This window comes from Ptychodera flava, chromosome 11 (assembly GCF_041260155.1).
Source record: "Ptychodera flava strain L36383 chromosome 11, AS_Pfla_20210202, whole genome shotgun sequence".
NCBI classification, from domain to species: Eukaryota; Metazoa; Hemichordata; class Enteropneusta; family Ptychoderidae; genus Ptychodera; species Ptychodera flava.
In genome coordinates this window covers 25,971,551-25,990,755 of record NC_091938.1, presented here as the reverse complement: position 1 = coordinate 25,990,755, position 19,205 = coordinate 25,971,551, and the positions used below count along the sequence as shown (strand labels likewise).

The window sequence follows — 19,205 nt, the reverse complement described above, 5'->3', positions numbered from 1 at the left end:
TCAAAATAGCTAGGTACACCCCGTAAGGGGTGGTTTCGAGTTTTGAGGGCAAATTTCGCCTCCTTCATATAGAAATCGTACGTTTGTTTTTCCAGGAGAACACACCATTTGACACAAAATTTGCATGTAAAGGGGTCGCCAGTAAGTACGTGGTCAAATCTGGCATAAGAAACAATATGAAATGTTGGGTAAAGCCAGTCCAAAATAAACTGATTTGAACTTTTGTGTTTTGTAATTTATACCACTGCAGTAACATTACCTTTTGACAACATCACACAATGTAATACGTTTTGAAACTGAATACTCCGACGTATTCTGTGTCTCCTTTGCTAAAAAATACGGTATGCCGATTACCATGTAAGGAGATGATGACGTCAAGACAGATTTGTAGTGCGTTTGGTCCTGGATGGTGCACGAAGTTTTGTCGAGGTAGCTTGTGTATTTATTTCCTAAATGGGAGAGATTAGGGTCGATCTAAACGAAGGCCGAAGAATGTTATGATACTCTAAGCGAGCTGAACTCTAACGCGAATGGTTGGATAATTTGGAGGATGTCTAGAACCGGGGTCTAGAGTGATCTCGTCTCATAAGATTATTTGGCGGTCAGTATTGAATTTCAACTGCGTCACAAGTTTGCAAAATGAGTATTCCGTCGAACGGTCAACGAACGATGTTTTAGAAATCTGGAGACATGGCACATCGCATTTTTATTTTAGTATTTTATATTTTACAAAAGATTTAAGAAGCAATGATTTTGTCGAAAATTCTGAAAAAAATATAGGAAGATTTGATCGCGAACACATTTTCACTTGGGGTCAACTAGCCCTGCGTACGATGCTGTGTGTTCCGCTACAGCTAAGGGACGGACCATTAGATCTTGGGAGGGGGGTGGTCAAAAACAGAAGAAAAAAAATTTCAGAGCAGAAAGTTAGGAAAAAAAAAATCTTCAAACTAGTTTGCAAAATAAAAAAAAAAAAAAAAGAAGACAAAGGCGTAAAAAAAAAATCTGCAAAAGTCTTTAAAATTTTGAATTTTTTTTAGATTTTACCGACAGAAAGCAACTTTCTGTATTTTTTAGTACATCCTCCCGGCACATTTTTAATTTTAATTTATACATTTAGAGTGACTGTATCCCTTATACTGGAAGTTGTGATTATCTTATCTTTTCAGGACTTTTGTATTCTGATCACTTGAAAATTATGAAATTATAGAACCTGTTTTCCTACTTGTTTCCTGCGTACAAACCAAGCAGGTACACTAGGTAAAACATTGAAACTATGGTATGGTTGTCAAGACAGAAAGTTGTATTTGCCTTTTAAGATCAAGGTAAACAGATGCAGGCCACATCATTTCATTTTTTTCACAGCATTTTATTGCAATGATGACTGCAAGAATGGGTGAACAAGTAGAAACACGTCAATAATGATAAAACAACATATCAAGTCATTATGTATTATTTTGCTTTTAAAAAGGTATTTTCAATTCTTTTTTCTCAAAAAACAGCCTCAAAAAACAACAGCAACACATGTTTTAACATTCAACAATACACTACGTAGAATGCCATCTATCCATCAAATCCCAACACAAAAACACACAAAAGGGGTTGAACTTTGAAAGTTTCTCGATAGCAAATACTGAATAAATCTGAATGAATAATCGTTTTTGTGTAGCAAATTTCAAAGAAATTGGACAAGCCCTTTCAGAGAATACAGATTTTTTGACCATGAATGGCATAAATTGCCCTAAAAAGACAAATATTGAAATTTCAACACATCTATACACATCCAATCAATTTGGACATGCTGCTACAGAGAAACAGATGTTTTGATCAAAAAGGGCAACAATTGCTCTAAAAACACAAATATGCAAATTTAACTATATTATTTAGCTTATTTTAGCTTCTCAGCTTGTCAAAATCAATGTGAATCATGAGATATGCATGATGTTTGGTGGGGTGCATGTAGCCATTTCACCACGCAGTAGAAAGGGAAGCCAGGAAACCAAAATAGTCATTTTCAAAACTATAGGAAGCTACTGAGGAGCAAGAAGACCATGTTTCAGAGGAAGATGTGTAATCCGAAAAAAATGCTCCCAAAGTGCCACCAAATAACACCATTTTTATCTCTATTTTTCAAAAGCTCCAACAGCAGGAGGGGGGACACCCCCCTCCTGACCTCCCCCGCAAAAATACTCCCCAAGTGCCACCAAATAACACCATTTTAATCTCTATTTTTCAAAAGCTCCAACAGCAGCAGGGGACACCCCTCTACTGACCTCCCCCCCCCCCCCCCGTGACCGCTTGCGTGGCCGCTTGTGGTGCTTGGCACCACATCTTTGCCCTCTTTATCTTCAGACAGCGACGAACTAAAAAAAAATTATAAATCTGAAAATTTACTCTGAAAAAAAAATTTGCACAGCTAATCTCAATTGGAAAAAAAAATTTCATAAATTTACAATAGTAAAAAAAAAATTTCACAATTTCATTGTGACCACCCCCCCTCCCAAGATCTAATGGTCCATCCCTAACCGCCCCGCTCACCACAGTGCAAAGACCCGTACGTAGGGTCGGTGACTTCAAATCCATTTTGGGACTTCACGTAAAAAGCCAAATTACTGCCGAAATTCAGCGTTCTTGGGCCCAAGTCGTATCCCAGCCTACCTCAGCTACTCGATCGCTTCCAAAAATGACAGTCTTTTATTCACTTCTCGTAAATAACCGTCGATGTCGGCAACTCTCTCGCTAGCCCTGCGTACGATGCTGTGTGTTAGCTGTAGCACATAGCATCGTACGCAGGGCTAGGGGTCAACCGGATGCGCTATTTTGCGGGTTGCGGGCTGCGGGTTGCGGGCATGAAAAAATGTGTGTTTTTTGATATCATTTTCGCCCTTCTCACACTTCAGATTAGTTCAACCGCCGATAAAAGCACAATTTTCAAAATCGTTTTCAACGCCGTTTCAAATAATTTTATTGTGGTGAACACGATTATAGTCCTAGGAAACTTTTCAAGTCACGCTGGATCAAATGCTTGAAGGGGGCATGCCGGCATGGAGCGACTATCATACTGCAGGTGCAAGTCATACGTTCATGATATTAGGAGATAAATTATTGAGAGCTGCAGAACACAAACTCATCCAAAGTAAACTAAGTCCTTTGTTGTACGTCTTTTTCTTTTAAAGATTTCATGAAAAATACACGGCATTTACAATACACATCACTTCTACGCTTTTTTAAGTCAAATCTTTCCTTATGCATTGCATTTAACTAGGCATTGTTTAATTTTCTGTATGAGTTGCCCTGGAACCGAATTGTGAATGGTTGCATTACAAAGAATTTACTTCCTATGGCCTGATACTAGAAATGTAACAATTTTCATTCCGCGATAAGTGGCGACATTTCCGAGGCGCGATTTTTTTTTTGTCAGTCTGGTATTACGTATATTTCTCACTTACATCCATGGCAAGAAAGAAAAGTGATTCAGATCCCTAATTATTTGTAATGGCCAGGCAGCTCGGAATAAATAAATTGGTCCTCGGAATCGCCGCTTTTAGTTTAGCAGATTTTGATTTTTTTCAGAAACATGACGTATTTTCACCCATTTGGTTTGGTCTGTTATAGCATCTTTAGTCCAAAAAATCAAGTTTACAGCATATATGTTTTCAACAGCCTTCAAATGTACAGTATTATGTTAAAATACACCATATAGTTGTGTTTCATTAATTTTAACCATCTTGACCTGATGGTGAAATACGGACTTCGCAGGAAAAGGGATACTGTACGATAGACCTGATCATCATTATTGATAAATAGACACACATTCTAAAGGTTTTATTTCTTATATACTATATGCCATATTACATATATTAGAAATCTAGCCATAATTCTAAAAACCCGCAGCCCGCAACCCGCAACCCGCACTTTAGCAGATACCGGGGTCAACATGGGGTCGCAGCCATGTTGCCTCAAAGCTAATATTTCTGTCTGCACTCAAAAATGTCGGATATGAACCTGAAAAATCGATGCAATTTCGTCAAAATTCGGCGAAATTTCAGCCTATAGACAAAATTTCATCTAGGTAAGGTAAATTTACTGAAATTTGATCGACAAATAATCCTTTGCTTGAACGTGACAGCTCGCCTTCTCCGGGAAGTCAAGTATCCAGCTGCCCATACACAGTTGCCCATATGGCCAGGTTTATGAGATTGTTTTCAAGCGAGCGAGCCAATAGAGCTAGAGGTCTGATTTTTGGTATATAGGAATAACTTAGCAATACAATTATTTTGACAAAATGTCACGTGACCTCAATGACCTTTGACCTCAAATAGATATATTTGTCCACAACTCAGTAACCACAAGTGCTACACCCTTCATATTTGGTATGATGGGACACCTTATGACACCACATATTGTACCTCATTAATTATGTGCATATCTAATTCTGAGCAAGCCAATAGACCTGGATGTCCGATTTTTGGTATATAGGGATAACTATAGGGTAGAAATCTAAATATGCCCATCTAAATATTAGACATCTACCATCGAGAACAAAAGAAATTTGCTGTAATTTGAATATTTAAGGAGTTTAAGCAATTTTCACTATAAATAAAGAACCCCTGCCTCAAACTCCACAAAAGTTGCTAGACATATTTTGCCGTTGTCATGCCATTGCTTCGTTTAATAACCAGTTAATCAAATGCCTAATTGACAGGAGGAAATTCAAGACCATATTTGAATAGTAGCATATATTGTCCTCAAAATTACTCTATCACGGCCCAAGTACTCATTGCCTTCAGCAATACTGCCTTGTTATTATTATTATTATTATTATTATTATCATTGTTTATTTATTTATTTATTTATTTATTTATTAATAAAGCGTCAATATCCAAAATAAAGTGATCAAGGACGCTGAATAAAATTACATCACAAAAGTAATTAAAATTTAAAAAACTGCAAAAACATTTAACACCTGAGTAAAAAAAACCATTTAAAAAGGAAAGTTTTAACAATGGTTTTGAAAGTCGACAGGCTGGGAAAACGCCGAATATCTAATGGAAGACTGTTCCAGTATGGGAGCTGCTACACTGAACGAACGATCTCCATATTTTCTTTGTACTTGATGGCATTGAAGAAGCACAGTCCCTCTATCTGGATAGAGGGACTGTGAACAGAGTCTTAACTGATTAGCTGACCTCAAGTTTCGACATGGAAGATAGAATGAGATCATATTTGAAAAATAAATTAATCCCCTTTAGGTTTTGTCATTGGAATGGCATATCGTATCTTTATTTCAACAGAACAATCTTATACAGTCGTAGCTTCATCGATAGCAGCCAAATTTAGACTCTGTCTAGTGCAAACATGACATAGATTTGAGACGAGCTTGTGCTGGCCTACTGCAATACTAACCTTCCATTAAGTACCATGGCTTTGATGTTACACTTACAATTACCCGAAAATGAATAAAGTTGCAACTGAAACGCCAAGATACTCACTGTCTGATATGACTGACTCTTTGAACAACCTTCATGAACAATCGCAACTTATCACCCTACTGTAAGCTTATATCGGAAATGAAACAAGCCCGGACGTGGATTTAGGCGATAATTTTCAAGTGTTTTTTGACCTAAGAATGTTTCATAAGAAACAAACATTTGATAAAATACATTTCTATTTCAAACGATTGCTTTCTTTTAGAGTATTACTTAGGATAGGGTAACTTGATAAAGACAAAGGAATTCAAAGAGGGCGTGGTTGCAAAATCGCTAAATATGATCCTTGCAAAGAGATTTTCCATCCTTGTGCCGCGTTGTCGGAAAATTCGGTACACACGAGAAACGCTGGGCGCCGGGCCAAGCCCTTGTAATGGTAGAAATCAATGATCATCTTAGGGTTCCTTTATTGAAGAATAAATGTAAACTTCTATCTGAAATAATGATTAGTAGAATTTCAGTCTTACCGAAACTTCAAATAAAAAGGAAATATGAAAAGAAATTCGTGTGTACGAGAACCACCATACCCGATAACCATCCAGGTTGTTCCACAAAGTGCATAGACAGACAGACATAGCAGGAAAGAGACTAAGGTAATATTCCAAAGGGCCTATTTTTTGTAAGGACACGTCCTTTGTTCTATAACTGTGCTTATCTAACGCACACATGAAACGTCCTTGCTTTTCTTCCCAGTGTAATTCCCCGACGGGACGATCTGCGTTCTACTCAAGGTAGATGAGCCTCGAAGAGAAAGTTCAACGTTTGCTCCAAATTTCCTCAATGAAACTCTCAAATCGAAAACACAAATCAGGGGTCACCGTGCAAAGTATAGCACTTGAGTGACAAATTACCTAACATTTTAGCAACACTTCAAATTCGAAATGGCCGCCATACCTGTGTTAACTCTATGGGAAAAATAAAATTTTTGATGTTCGAAAAACGAAGACGGCGAAATATTTCTTACTCAAAGAGCTTTAAAATGAGCCCCCACAAGTGGTAGATCAGAAAAGAATTGTAAAAAATTGAGTCTAAATGTCTGTCCAAAGATAATTCTACCTTAATCTCCAACAGACCTTTGCGATGTGACATGTTTTGAAATTTTACGAATTGTGAGCTGTCGATGGAGAGTGATTGAAATCATGAAAGATTCTATCTGTATCTCATAGAATACCATATGTGCAATGATGAATAAAGATCGAGACGGATATTAACGCTACTAAGACGTCCACACAAAGATGCATATGATATGATATATATCTATCATTTACCTGCTGTTACAGTTTCTTTCCTGCGAAAAGGAGGAAATTTCAACACCGGGGTACTACAGAACTGTCTCTTAATGGCTCAGCAAGCGAGGGGAGCCGCTATAGCTAGTTGTACTGTTGTCTTCGGTAACGGCGGCGCGTCGGTTTTGTATGCAAGTTAACATAAGTGTTTGAAAGAAATTCATAGAGCAACACCTACGCTATCATTGCTTCATCATTATCAGCTAGCTTTAGACTTTGTGTGATGCAAAACATGACACAGATTTGTGAAGAGTTCGCGATGGCGACGGCTGCCTACGAAACAAGACGGGAACAGTCGGCGTGATTTAGCAAGATCACGCGTTACTTTGTTCATACTGCATGTTTGGTAATGATAATGTTGACATCCTGGTTTTTTTGATGTTACATGTACAAGGACACGAAAATGAATAAAAGCATGAAAAGAAGCTATTGTGTGTCTGATATTACTCAATGCTATCTATAAATATATCATTCAACCTTCATGCACAATCGCAACATATCAAAGCTACAGTAACTATATATAAAAAAAGCAGCAAACCCGGACAAGGGCTTCGGCGAAAACTTTGTAGACGGTTTCATAGGAACAAAATTCACTTACATTTCTACATTAGATAAATGATTTTCTTTTTAAAAACACATTCATTTAGATATTCGCGACTTGATAAAGACGAAGGAATCCAACAAGAGGGCGTGGTTGTAAAATGATTGGCGGGTATGATCCTTGCCTACATATTCCTCCTCAGTGCCCTTATCCGAGAACCCCAAGTAACTCTGAGCAACATTCTTGTCATGGTAGAAACCAGTGCGTCTTTAGTGATGGATGAATGCAAACACAAACATAAGATCATGTTTAGTCAAACTATAGATGAACAATTGCACTGTATTCTTCTGTCTCACCGGAAAAGTGACATCATCCTTCACCCTTTGAGCGCCAAAGTCAATTTTTGTCACCTTTACAAAATATGCCCAGTCAATTTTTGTCAAATCTTTGCCCAAATTTTGATAAATAACTGTACCTCATGAAATATGTCCATTTAATCCAAAATTATCAAAATATTTTCAAAAAAATTCATAAAATTTGGTAAAATGCTGCATTAACATTTTGGTGGGAAACATTACAGCACTCACAGGGTTAAAAAACAAGATAGGAGAACAGCAGAAATGTATGCGTTTGGCAACAGCCATGTTCTTCAATAACAGTCTAGGTTGTCCAATATAGTGCATAGCTTGAATCTGTCACTTCAAATCAAAACGGGCCCTGTTTTAGAGTGACAGGTTCATTGTTTCGTGTGTACTTATCTAATGCGCATATTTTATCACCGTGTCCTTGCTTGTCTGTTTGATACTAATTCAGTGAAACAGTCTGCGCTCTACCCAATAATCTTATCTTTAAGGACGCTTGGATTTTTACACAACGAGGCAAAAAGGGAAGACTCGATAACCCACCAGCGGGGTCAAGACGGTGGTAAACTTTTTACAAGATTGGGGGACTTTAGGAGGAAGAGAGGGAATAAAGTACTTTAGAGAAGGAAGTTGCGAAACTGGAAGCTTCAATTTTCTTCTCAAAAGTTGTCTTTCGTTGACAACGCATTAGAATGGTACAATTACAATTAAGGTAGAAGGCACCTCCAAATCATGGACAGACATCCGGACTCTCAAATTTTCCCCAAAATTTTCTGATCTGTCGCTTCTTCGGGGAGCTCATGTTGACGTTCTTGCAGTAAATGAAGTTTTCACTGGCTTAGTTTTTGTGAAAATCGAAAACTCAACCTTTCCCCATAGACTTAACACGCGTATTCTGATGATGGCGACCATTTTGAATTCCAAATATGGGTAAATGTAGGGTAATTTGTTTCTCTGGTACCGAAATTTGCATAGTGACCCCCGATTTTACTCTTTTTTTGGTAGGGAATGGTTCAAAGTTTTCTTGAGGAAAGTTTGACCACAAGTTTAAGTATGTCCGTTTCGACGCGTATGCCACCTTAAGAAAACACACCAGCTGACGATGTCTCAACATGCCTTAACTGGCTGCCCCTGATACAGGAACGCCCGCGCCAACACAGTAATCTGACAACTGACCACAAATGGGAGGGGGCGTATGTCGTGTCCGTTGGTCAGAGTTGCCTGAGGGTGTTAAAGTATGTCGTGTATGGAAACAAGATATGCGATTCGCCTTCGTCTTCAACCTTGCCCGCTCGACCACTGCAGGAAAAATAGCACTTTCACTCTGCAAATCTGTATGTCGCATGAGGTATGCACCGACCATTCATCGCGGCATCATGGCCCTCAAACTTGTTCAAGAACAAACACATATGAAAGTTAAACAACAATAATTCAAAATGATGTTTCGCAAACTATCACAACTAGCAGCACTGACAGGTCCCGAAGAAAAAAATGAGGGGGCACGACCCCCCCCCCCCCAAGAAAAAAAATAAAAATAACTACAACAAATCTGGATATTCAAAGGGGCCAATTCCGAAGTACCATGCGGATGGCCTCCATATTTTTACTCAATGACAACCATAAGCTGACAGTATCATAGTCTGAAATGGCGAGTCCATCTGTTTTCCGAGTTTATTCGATGAAAGGGCTATATATTCAAATGACTGACGATCACAATTCTGCAATAATGTATCATCATTTCATCGATCACTGTTATCATTGAGCACAGTTTGTACTTGTGAGCACTAACACTGACTGTCAAAGTGTGGGAATAAGTAATGACAGCAACAACTGACTACCATCGGGTACTAAAAGTCAGACAAATGGGCTGTGAAAAAGGTTGAGGCAAATTAATTAATCTAAAAGACAGGTAGTTTTGCATTGCATTATTTTCATAGTTTGCCCAGCAGACTCCAATATGTATACTTATCGACATTTTTGGAAACAATGTCACATTTCTTGTACACATGTGTAATGCCAATCATATCTAGTACGAGCACTTGCATCGATTGTGAATCGTGTAAATGTACAGATATGGAAGTCAAAAATGATACTTTTGGTTGGAATTTGAAAATCAAATTTCTTATACACATATGCTCTTTGACCTACCTATCTTAACTACGTTTATTGTCAAAAAAGGCACATAAAACTCACACACACACATATAGATACATGTATATAGATATAGATAGATAGATAGATAGATAGATAGATAGATAGATAGATAGATAGATAGATAGATAGATAGATATAGATTGGTATGGCTAAAAAAAATAAGAAAATATTTTTTCTTGTGTCCCCGGCAGCTCGTTTCCATTGTTGTACATGAAACTAACAACAGACTGGATAAAAAGAGAATCGGACATAATCCTTCAGGTATTGACCAAGAATCAGTGAATACATTGAGGGTTGAAACAGATACGGAGTACCTCTTTCATCAGCGCGTTCCTGTAATACTCTGATGCTCATACTGAGACACAAATGCTTCTTCCAATTTATCAATTCCCCTCCCTCATCCTCTGTCTCTGTCTCTCTCTGTCTCTCTCTGTCTCTCTGTCTCTCTCTCTCTGTCTCTCTCTGGGTCTGACTGTCCCTGTTTGTCTCCGTCTGTCTGCCTGTCAGTCTGTCTCTAGCTCTGCCTGTCTCAAGTCCGTCTATCTGTCTCTGTCTCTGTCTCTGTCTCTCTGTCTCTCTCTCTCTCTGTCTCTCTCACACACACACACACACACACACACACACACACACACAGAGGTGTATAATGTATTTGATAAAAAGGGTACTGTATCGGCAATAAGCGAACGACCCAAGCCGGGACACTCCAGGATCAAAGTCAGGGCCGTAGCCTGCGGCCGGGAGGCGGGGGGGGGGGGGGCAAGGGCAGCAGCGCTCGTCCTGGAATTTTCCTTATGTCGATATGTAAATTTATGTGAATTACTCAAAAACCTGACCAAGCTAGGTTTTGCCCCCGCCTTGGCTATTTGGTTAGCCACGGCCCTCAAGATGGAACATGTCCAACACTGATTTAAGAGAAGATGGTCATGGCGATAACATCAGCCCGCAGACGATGCAAAGGATTTAATCCTACCTACATGTATTTACACTACAAAAATAGGTTTCTGTGGTTTTCAATTGAAGTTTCGGATGTGATTACTGATACGACCTGCATGTCAGAGGACCCAAGAGTTATGCAACTTCGCTGAAATATTGGTTTATGGGGTTTTATTGTACCTCTGTCCCGACCTGGTCAATTTATCTTGTTGAGAGTGCACAGTTTATAACTCAAGTCTGAAGAGTGAGTTTAACGAGACGTCATTCAGCCGAAGTCACATATGGATCTCCCTTTGACGCGCGGGATACTATAGTATCGGCACGCGCATCGAAATATTGTTCGAATGTAGTGGAATATTACCCAAGAGGGGTTTATGTGCCCTAGGGCAGGTGACAATTTGCCTGGCGTCAGGAGAGCAAATATGTCCCCGCGTCGAGGGTACATAGTCCCATTTTTTGCCTATAATATTAATGTCTTTATCACATGCAGCTCCTAGATATTTTCATAAAAAAATATAAAAGAAAATTACAAGCTGGATTTCAATGGTAGACGAAAATAAGACGACTGATTGAATGGCGCATGGATACATTCGCATGACTGTGATGCAGTGTGTTCCCTTTTTAATCCAATACCCGTCCAGTTGAAAATAGTTCAAGATCACTTTCAGTAAGGTGATGACTACTTATCCCTGCATCCAATGCGACAGGAGATGTTCGACATACGAGGCATGCAGTAAAAGTTCGGTTATTCTTTGCACACTTCAATTGATTATTTGCTTGCAAATCAAGTTCAACAATGCTGCCGTGAGTTTGATAAGACCGCCGAAAGCTCGGGACAAAGACGCCAAATTTCATTGCAAATTTTATATATTCAACAAAATATAAATGATGGCATACAATCATGCAAATCATTTATTATGATACTAGCTCTTAACAAAGGAGAGATTATTCCAACCTGATCACCTACAATCAAATGATAATGGCTTACATTAGTCGAGACAATATAGCATTTTTCTGTATGTATATATATATATATATATATATATATATATATATATATATATATATATATATATATATATATATATATATATATATATATATATATATATAAAACTTGATTGATACACTCTACCACAGACAGTTGTTTGGTCCGGACGTATTTTTATGAACTTGTGACACAACGTTTCGCTCCAAAACTGGAGCTTCTTCAGGTGTACTGTAGAACGGAAAATACAAAGATCGTGCTCATAAATAAATGCTGTACGTCACAAGTTCATTAAAATACGTCCGGACCAAACAACTGGGCGTGGTAGTGTGTATCAATCAAGTTTTCTATATTATTCCACTCCACTCTCCACTGGGGATCAACTGCTCACGTCCTATTGATAGAATATATATATATATATATATATATATATATATATATATATATCTAATATCGAATTAAAAGTCTTTATGTCTCGTAAGCCTAACTTTTCGTATGTCAGTCTGCAGCACAAAGACTCCCTTAAATCGATACCTGCCGCCCTCACGAAAATGATTATATGTATGTACCCGAAAACTATCACTCTTTTATTCCCGCTCTTTCTTTCCTGTCGAAAGATTAAAGTCGCGATAAAAAAGTCGGGTCCATCATTATCTTGCAGATTTTAATTTTAGAGAATAGCTCCCCATCGTTGTCAACTCTACGGATAAAAATATTTCCATATTCACACAAATGAAATTAAAACTCGTAAAAAGTGTGTTTTTCTCGAAGGATTCTAAAGTGACATCACATAGGGTGGAGTAAAGAAACGGTGAGTCCAAAACTGTACATGATGTAGCATTCCGTCTTTAAGACCCCCCCCTCCAAGACCCCCCGCTGAGCTTAGAACAAAGCTTACATGTAAATGTGCGCGATGCTTGCTCCTTTGCCGCCCCCAACAACCATATCTGACATTTACACCGACCGTCGAGCTTTATTTGTCGGAAGGTTTCGAAAAACCGAGTGATAAATGTATCCCCGGCGGGCTGAGCAAATTACGTGCCTGTGGGTTTCTGTTTGCCTTTCGGGTGGTAGAGCTTTAAAAAAGTACACCGAAACCGAACTCCCTATCAACCCCCTTGTGTTTGAGTCAACAGCTTGGCCCTTTAATGAACTCTAGCTGCCGGCGTAGGGGTCAGCCAGAGGACGATCATAGGGGCCCATTACCCTAGAAAAGGTTTATTGGAACCTATCAAGACTGGCACAAGAAGTGATGATTGAGTATTCGTGTCTTCATTTCGTTTGGAGGATCATCGCGTAGTATAGTTATTTGAAAGTAGGGGGATATAGGCAAAAGGGAAAGAATAGGGCTTAGCAAAGAAGTATCGCAAAAACACCAAAAGTTAAAAAATGCAATAACCTGATTGACAAAGAAAAGAATGGCTGCCGAAGCGTGACTCCAAAACACTGTCATTTCTGCAGTATCGTTTTCTCTCTTTTTTGAAAGTTGCCTCTTAAACCTGTTTTTGACGGTTTTTTTTTGGTGTTGACATGATATCTTAATATTTCACATCAATGGATCGGCGTACATAATCTGAGCAATCCATATCTTTAAAATGAAGATATCGCTCAGCTTTCCCCCACGCAATAATTCATGAGTAAAGAACATTTTTACGACACTCACTCCTCCATGTCATAAACGTCGGTTTTATTACTTGATGCTGGCCAGAGATACTTAGACGGCTTGTTTCCGTTATGTCAGCATTGCTGACGCAATAACCCTTTTCGTTTCACATGTAAATATGACAACGATTTTAAGAATATCCACAGTGCGAAAATAAGAATTTGTAACTTTGGTCGTAATAAGTCAGAATTGTATTAATTTGACTGTCTCGTCCACCAGTTACCAATTCTGCCTTTTTCAGAGATTTGCAATATCCCAAAAATCCATAAACTTTGTGGTGTGAGTTGAAGTACATCTTCAAATCCTGCTACCTGCACTTGGGTCAAAGTTCAACGTCATGAGAACAGCAAGCCTAACTTTCGTGCGACTATGCCGTTGGAGGCGCAAATCCATTTTCGAAGGTAATGGCTTCAGCCATTCGCAAGCGCGGCGTGCAATTTCTCGGGACAAGATAGTGATATAAATGTGTAGAACATAAATTCGTAACTGCATAAAATATGTTATTTTAAACAAACAATATTTTCAGGAACGAGGTGATTAAGTCACGAGGATTTTTTATTTTCTAATTTTTTTGACCGAGAGAAAATTTTGATATTTATATCAAACCTCGGGTGATCAACTGGCCTTTCTACAAAGTACATCAGCGTTCTTTTGTTTGTGGCCACGACAGTTAATTTTTTTCTGAAGTCGATTGTATTTTCGTGTGCTCCCGAGAATTTGCCGACCGAAGTAGACGCTGCCATTATGGATCGCATGATGCCATTGAAATAACGCGTATTATTAAACTTTTTCTTAATTTCAATGGTATTTTGCCGCGAATAATTGTGATCAGGTCGCTAGTTTTCAAACCTGGTTCCAGAAATCGCACTCGATTCTCGTTAGGCCTGATTAAGTGACAATTTTTGAAGTGAGTTGGAAACTTGACTGAACATTACAGCTAACCCGAAAACGATGTGGTTTATGCTACACACGAGTTTGACCCATGCAACCAACTTGTCGTGACTGGGATGCTACTTTCGGCTGAACAATTGAAATAATCGAAGAAAGCACAGCCCGTCCATGAGCACGCGCAATCTGTGTGAGAGGAAGACCAAAGGACTGTCACTGGGTATCTGCAACCTGACGGGATCGATGGATCGAAGATCGAAAAGAAGCCATGACCCTCCTCCTTGATAAAAGGAAAATAAACACTGTGATATGGTGACCCTCCTTCCGCCCTGCTTCCAACTCAAACAAAGAGGAGGAAATTCTCCCCAAAAACAATTATGCACAGCATCATGTTTCTATATGAGACTGCCCTTGGTTTGTCAGGTTAAATTTTAGACACAAAAAGACATTTGAACTGTTAAACAAAGTTCCAAAACTCTTCAGTCGCCCATAGGATGTTCAAATGGTTGTCATGACGACCGGGAGGACACGAGTTTCTGATGAGTTGTCCAAAGCGACAAAAAAGAGCTATATAGAAAATGACTGCAGCAAACTCACAAATATTGAATCCACTACGAGGTTTGAAGTGTGTAGATGTGGTCATGTGATGTAGTACATGAACATATCTGAAAATACAAGTCACCCTTTCAATGCGTAGTCGATGCAAATAATCGCACCATCTCCAACCAGGCCAGGTTAAGCGACAACAATAAACTTTGCATCCTAATTGTTCTACAACAGGCAGATTTGAAACCCCAAGGAGCTAGATCTCTTTGTAATTGTGTGAGTTCTTTATTGTAATCCGTTCGTACTTTTTATATCATTACATACATAAGCATTTCTCTCAATATTTTATCCTTGTACAGCAGTGTATAGGTATGTGTGTATGGTATCAGCAATTTTGTGGCGAGCTTTGTTGACTTCAAAAGTTCTACGATATGGCAATAAAGGCCTGTTTGGGTTACTTTACTACTCCAAATTTGAACTGAGTGACGAAAATGATTTTACTAGTAGTGCAAACATGGAGGTAGCATATACACATAGTCTTTGGGGTAAACTATTTGCTGCTCCTCACAGTCAGAAACACACTGACACCCCCGCCCTCCGCAAATCAAAAACATAGTGACCCGAGCAATCAATCAAATGTCGCGACCGATGAAAAACCATAAAGGACGCAGAATTTGCATATCTCTCGGCTGTCGAATTATTATCGATGTGGGGAGTTTATTTGCAAAAGGTCGTTGGAGAGGTGTGTCGCAATTGGCTTCCATTTTTCACCCTGGGGCTTCCACGCGAGTAGCGAAAATACCTCTCAAGCAGTCTTGCTCTATAATGGCAGAATACTCAGCCTTCTTTGGCCGCCCAGTTATTCACCCACAGCGGATCTCAAGCGAGAAGTGATCGCTTTGTTGCTCATGTCATGAATGGGTTACACATGTCTTGTCTGATCTTTTCCTCCAGCGATGACCAACGGTTTCACACAGTCATCCCCATGGTTGGACCATCTCTGCATCCATGGTGGGATCGACTAAGCAAAATATGTCCACTTGACGCTGGGACCTCTGCTCAGTTCCTTTCCCACCTCCATGGTTGTAGTTTTCGGTCAGAAATATTAACATAGTAATAGTGATTTACGAGTTTTACCCCTTTATTTATTTCCCTTATACCCACACAGATCTGACCAATTACCGAGACAATTTTGCTTTACAACACAGCAGCACCTGTGGTGAGAGGTATTATGGCGGCGGCTGCAGTTTCCGTCTAGAAGTCCACGTATAATTAACAGTAAACGATTTTTGATGAGCGCGTTGGTTCTGTCCTAAATTTCTGGGAAGCAAGCCTGTCCTGTCTCCTCAAAAGAACCTTTCTTGTAAGAGGAAACGACATACAAAAGCGATTCGGTTGAACGCCCTCCCTTTTCAGGGTACTACCTCCGTGATCTCACGGTATTTGCACCCTTGATATAAACAAACATCGTGAACTCGTATATTAGATTGAAAAAGTGTACTATATAGGTAAGAAACTCAAACCGCAGGGCGCGCTGTTGGTCTGTGAATTCTGGCCCGTTTGCACAACGACTCGCTGAAGTGGCAGCGATCAGCTGATTGGTCGTCTGACACTGTACAAACGAGATTTAACTATTTATAGCCGAGACTTCAAAGTTGTGAATGGGTACCCTCGTCCCATTATTATTTTAATGAGACCTTTGCACATTTCTTGGTTCTGACTCGAAATCTGCCGAGACTCAGATATTTGACCAAAATAACCTCAATTCGTCATTTTTTAATGGCTACTATTCTTATCGCCACTACTAGACGCATTCTCCCACACGTTTCTCTAACGCACTGTTGAAAATCCACGGATATCACGAGAAAGCATCATATATAAAAAGAGGATAGCTGGCTCACCGGTACATGCCGTGATCCGCTGGTAACCCGTCGCGAATCACACTCCTCCCCAGTCTGTTTCCACGTCTTGATCGATAACTTCCCCATCACATGCTTGACAACTTTTTCTTTTAACTTTTTGGGACGACGCAGAAATGACGGGCTCCGGGACAGAGGTCTGTGCTGGTCCGGCTCGGCGCACTGTTTGATCTGTTTGATCTGCGGTGAGGTGAGGTGGTTTTTTCTGTGTCATTCAACTTCGGTCATCCGTCGGTTCATAAAAGCGGAGCAGATAAGGCGATTTCAAGATAAATCACAGCGTGGAGAGACTGCGGACTGAACTTTCCACCCTGAAAAGCGTTTCTGGAGATCTGGTAGGGTGGGTGAAGCTTGCAACCAGATCTGGGTCAGCTTGAGCGACACGACACCCAGTGTCGTGAGAGCCCGTCGCGAGTTGCCGACCGGAAATGCCCTACGTCACGTCCAGGGTCCTATTGAAGAAAATGTAAAAAAAACTAGATTGACCGAGTGTGCACTGTGTTTTCTTTGCAAGAATTACACACAACAGAGCAAACCACGTTCCCAAACCATACAAAACTCGCAGGTGTGCATTTTCTCGCCAGCTCTTGAACTTCGATGTGAAGATTTGCAGCGCAGTCCGCCGGTTTATGCTGCTGTAATCGGCAGATTGCGCGTGTACTAGTGGGCATCATTCGAATTCGATTAAAATAAGACAGCACTGTCTTAGAGACACAAGTAAAATTTTTTACCACGAAACTTTAGAAACACACATACACGAAGGTGAACTTGCTCATATGTCATTTATAGATTAAAAATGTTAATTGTATAGTTTTGTTCTCCAAGCTCTCAGTCCATCGTGTACGGTACTCAAAGAGTGTATCGCAAGGTGTACAAGTGGGTCAACTTTTGATTACCATGGTGATAGTTTTGTTACACTAAGATGAATTTTTCGCGATTCAAAGATCAGAATGTTAAAATTAATTTTCTGCAAGCTCAATTTGTGGGGGGTTTTTTGTTCTTTCTCTTTTTTTGGTTTCGAGAGTTATATTAAAATTATGTCTCTGTTTCGGGAAATAAATGAAAGCATACCTGCAAGAGCACACACACATCCACGGTTGCCAGTGCAGGCTTCAGAGGGCTACTGCGACGTATTCCCCCAGACCACGATCACTCAACAGACCGTGCTCACACCTGACAGTAGGGCTGCAAAGTGCCTAGAGTTTGTGTTGGAGTGACCTTGACAGATTCTCCCATTCATCCTTCAAGACAACGGAAACGAAAACATCACGTGATTTTTATGCGTCATCTTCCAGCTACTGCCCTCCCCAAACCCCCATTCACTGGTCTTTCAAGACATTTCGAATTCGCTTATGCAACAAGACCCGTCACTGAATCGTTACTCAGCAAAATGCATTATATATTGGTCGGGAAACAAAGGTTGGTTGTTTGACAAAGAATATTCTCTCAAATGGTTTAATATTACGGCTTGTTAGATCTATATGCGGGGCACATCAACATCTTTCTTAGGAAACTTACTGCTGATAGGAAAGTGGGCGACTTAAACTTTCGCACATCTTACCCAAGAAGACTTTCTGTCACAGAAAGGCTCCTTGTGCAGTAAATTTATGTTCAGACAAGAAATTTAACTGATTCAGAAACTAACAAAACGTTGACGGTGAATTAACAATGCAGGATGACAAATATTCTGCACAGGGAAGTTTACTTTCAATTATCATGAAAACAAGGCGGTAAAACCTTAAAATCTGTCTACTGCTTTCAAAATGCGTACATACAAGCCGCAGACCAACGAAGCGTCAAACGATTTTGAGAGTCTGAAAATTTGACCCAGGCGCAGCCATCTTAAAGGGGCGGGGGAGTTTTAGCAGCTTTATCACTGAGCAAATTGACTAACTATGCACAACTTTCAAATGAGATCAGAAGAGTGAAGTCACATAAACAGTAAATGCCAACGACCATTAAAGCGAGAACCAGGGATTGAGGACTGTTACTTTGAACACGTAATCTCCACTTCTGAAATTTGCTCTCTTTAAGAAATGTAAAAGTGCAAAAAAGCATAACTGGCTAATTCACTCCGCTTTCTTGAAAATAATGGAGTATAGCGAATAATATTCACCAGGAACAACTACAGAACAAAGTAAGTTGGCAAGAATTCTCGATTGAAGTTTTGACGAGTCATTGCTCACTTCTCCTAATTAAAAGGTTACCCTTGACGGTGTGCTTGTCTTGCAAATAAGACCTTTTCCCACCTGAGTCAGTTTAATCCTTGCAACATCCTCCCCTCCCCCGACTTATTTTTCCCATTATGCTTTACATATCATGTAACCTTTGAAATTTCCTCCGCCCTAAATCTCAGAAAAAGTTCATATGGTCCTGATCTCGTGGGTCCGATATCCGGTTCATTGTGATCCTGCCAGCGTCAACATATTTCAACTT

The 19,205-nt window shown here is 39.7% G+C and overlaps 1 protein-coding gene across 3 annotated transcripts in view; it reads right to left on the bottom strand.

The window, feature by feature from the left end:
- The window catches only part of LOC139143938 (nuclear receptor subfamily 4 group A member 2-like), a 43,294-nt gene that overhangs the window by 22,298 nt on the left and 1,791 nt on the right, over nt 1-19,205 (bottom strand). For 2 of the 3 annotated variants that reach the window (XM_070714561.1, XM_070714562.1), the window contains exons 2-3: nt 17,841-18,010; nt 16,752-17,221 (exon numbers count right to left, since the gene is read on the bottom strand). The gene's annotated coding sequence lies outside the window, so the exon portion shown is untranslated. Of the gene's footprint in view, nt 1-16,751; nt 17,222-17,840; nt 18,011-18,976; nt 19,077-19,205 lie in introns of those variants that run through there. The other variant, XM_070714560.1, reaches the window with a different exon arrangement.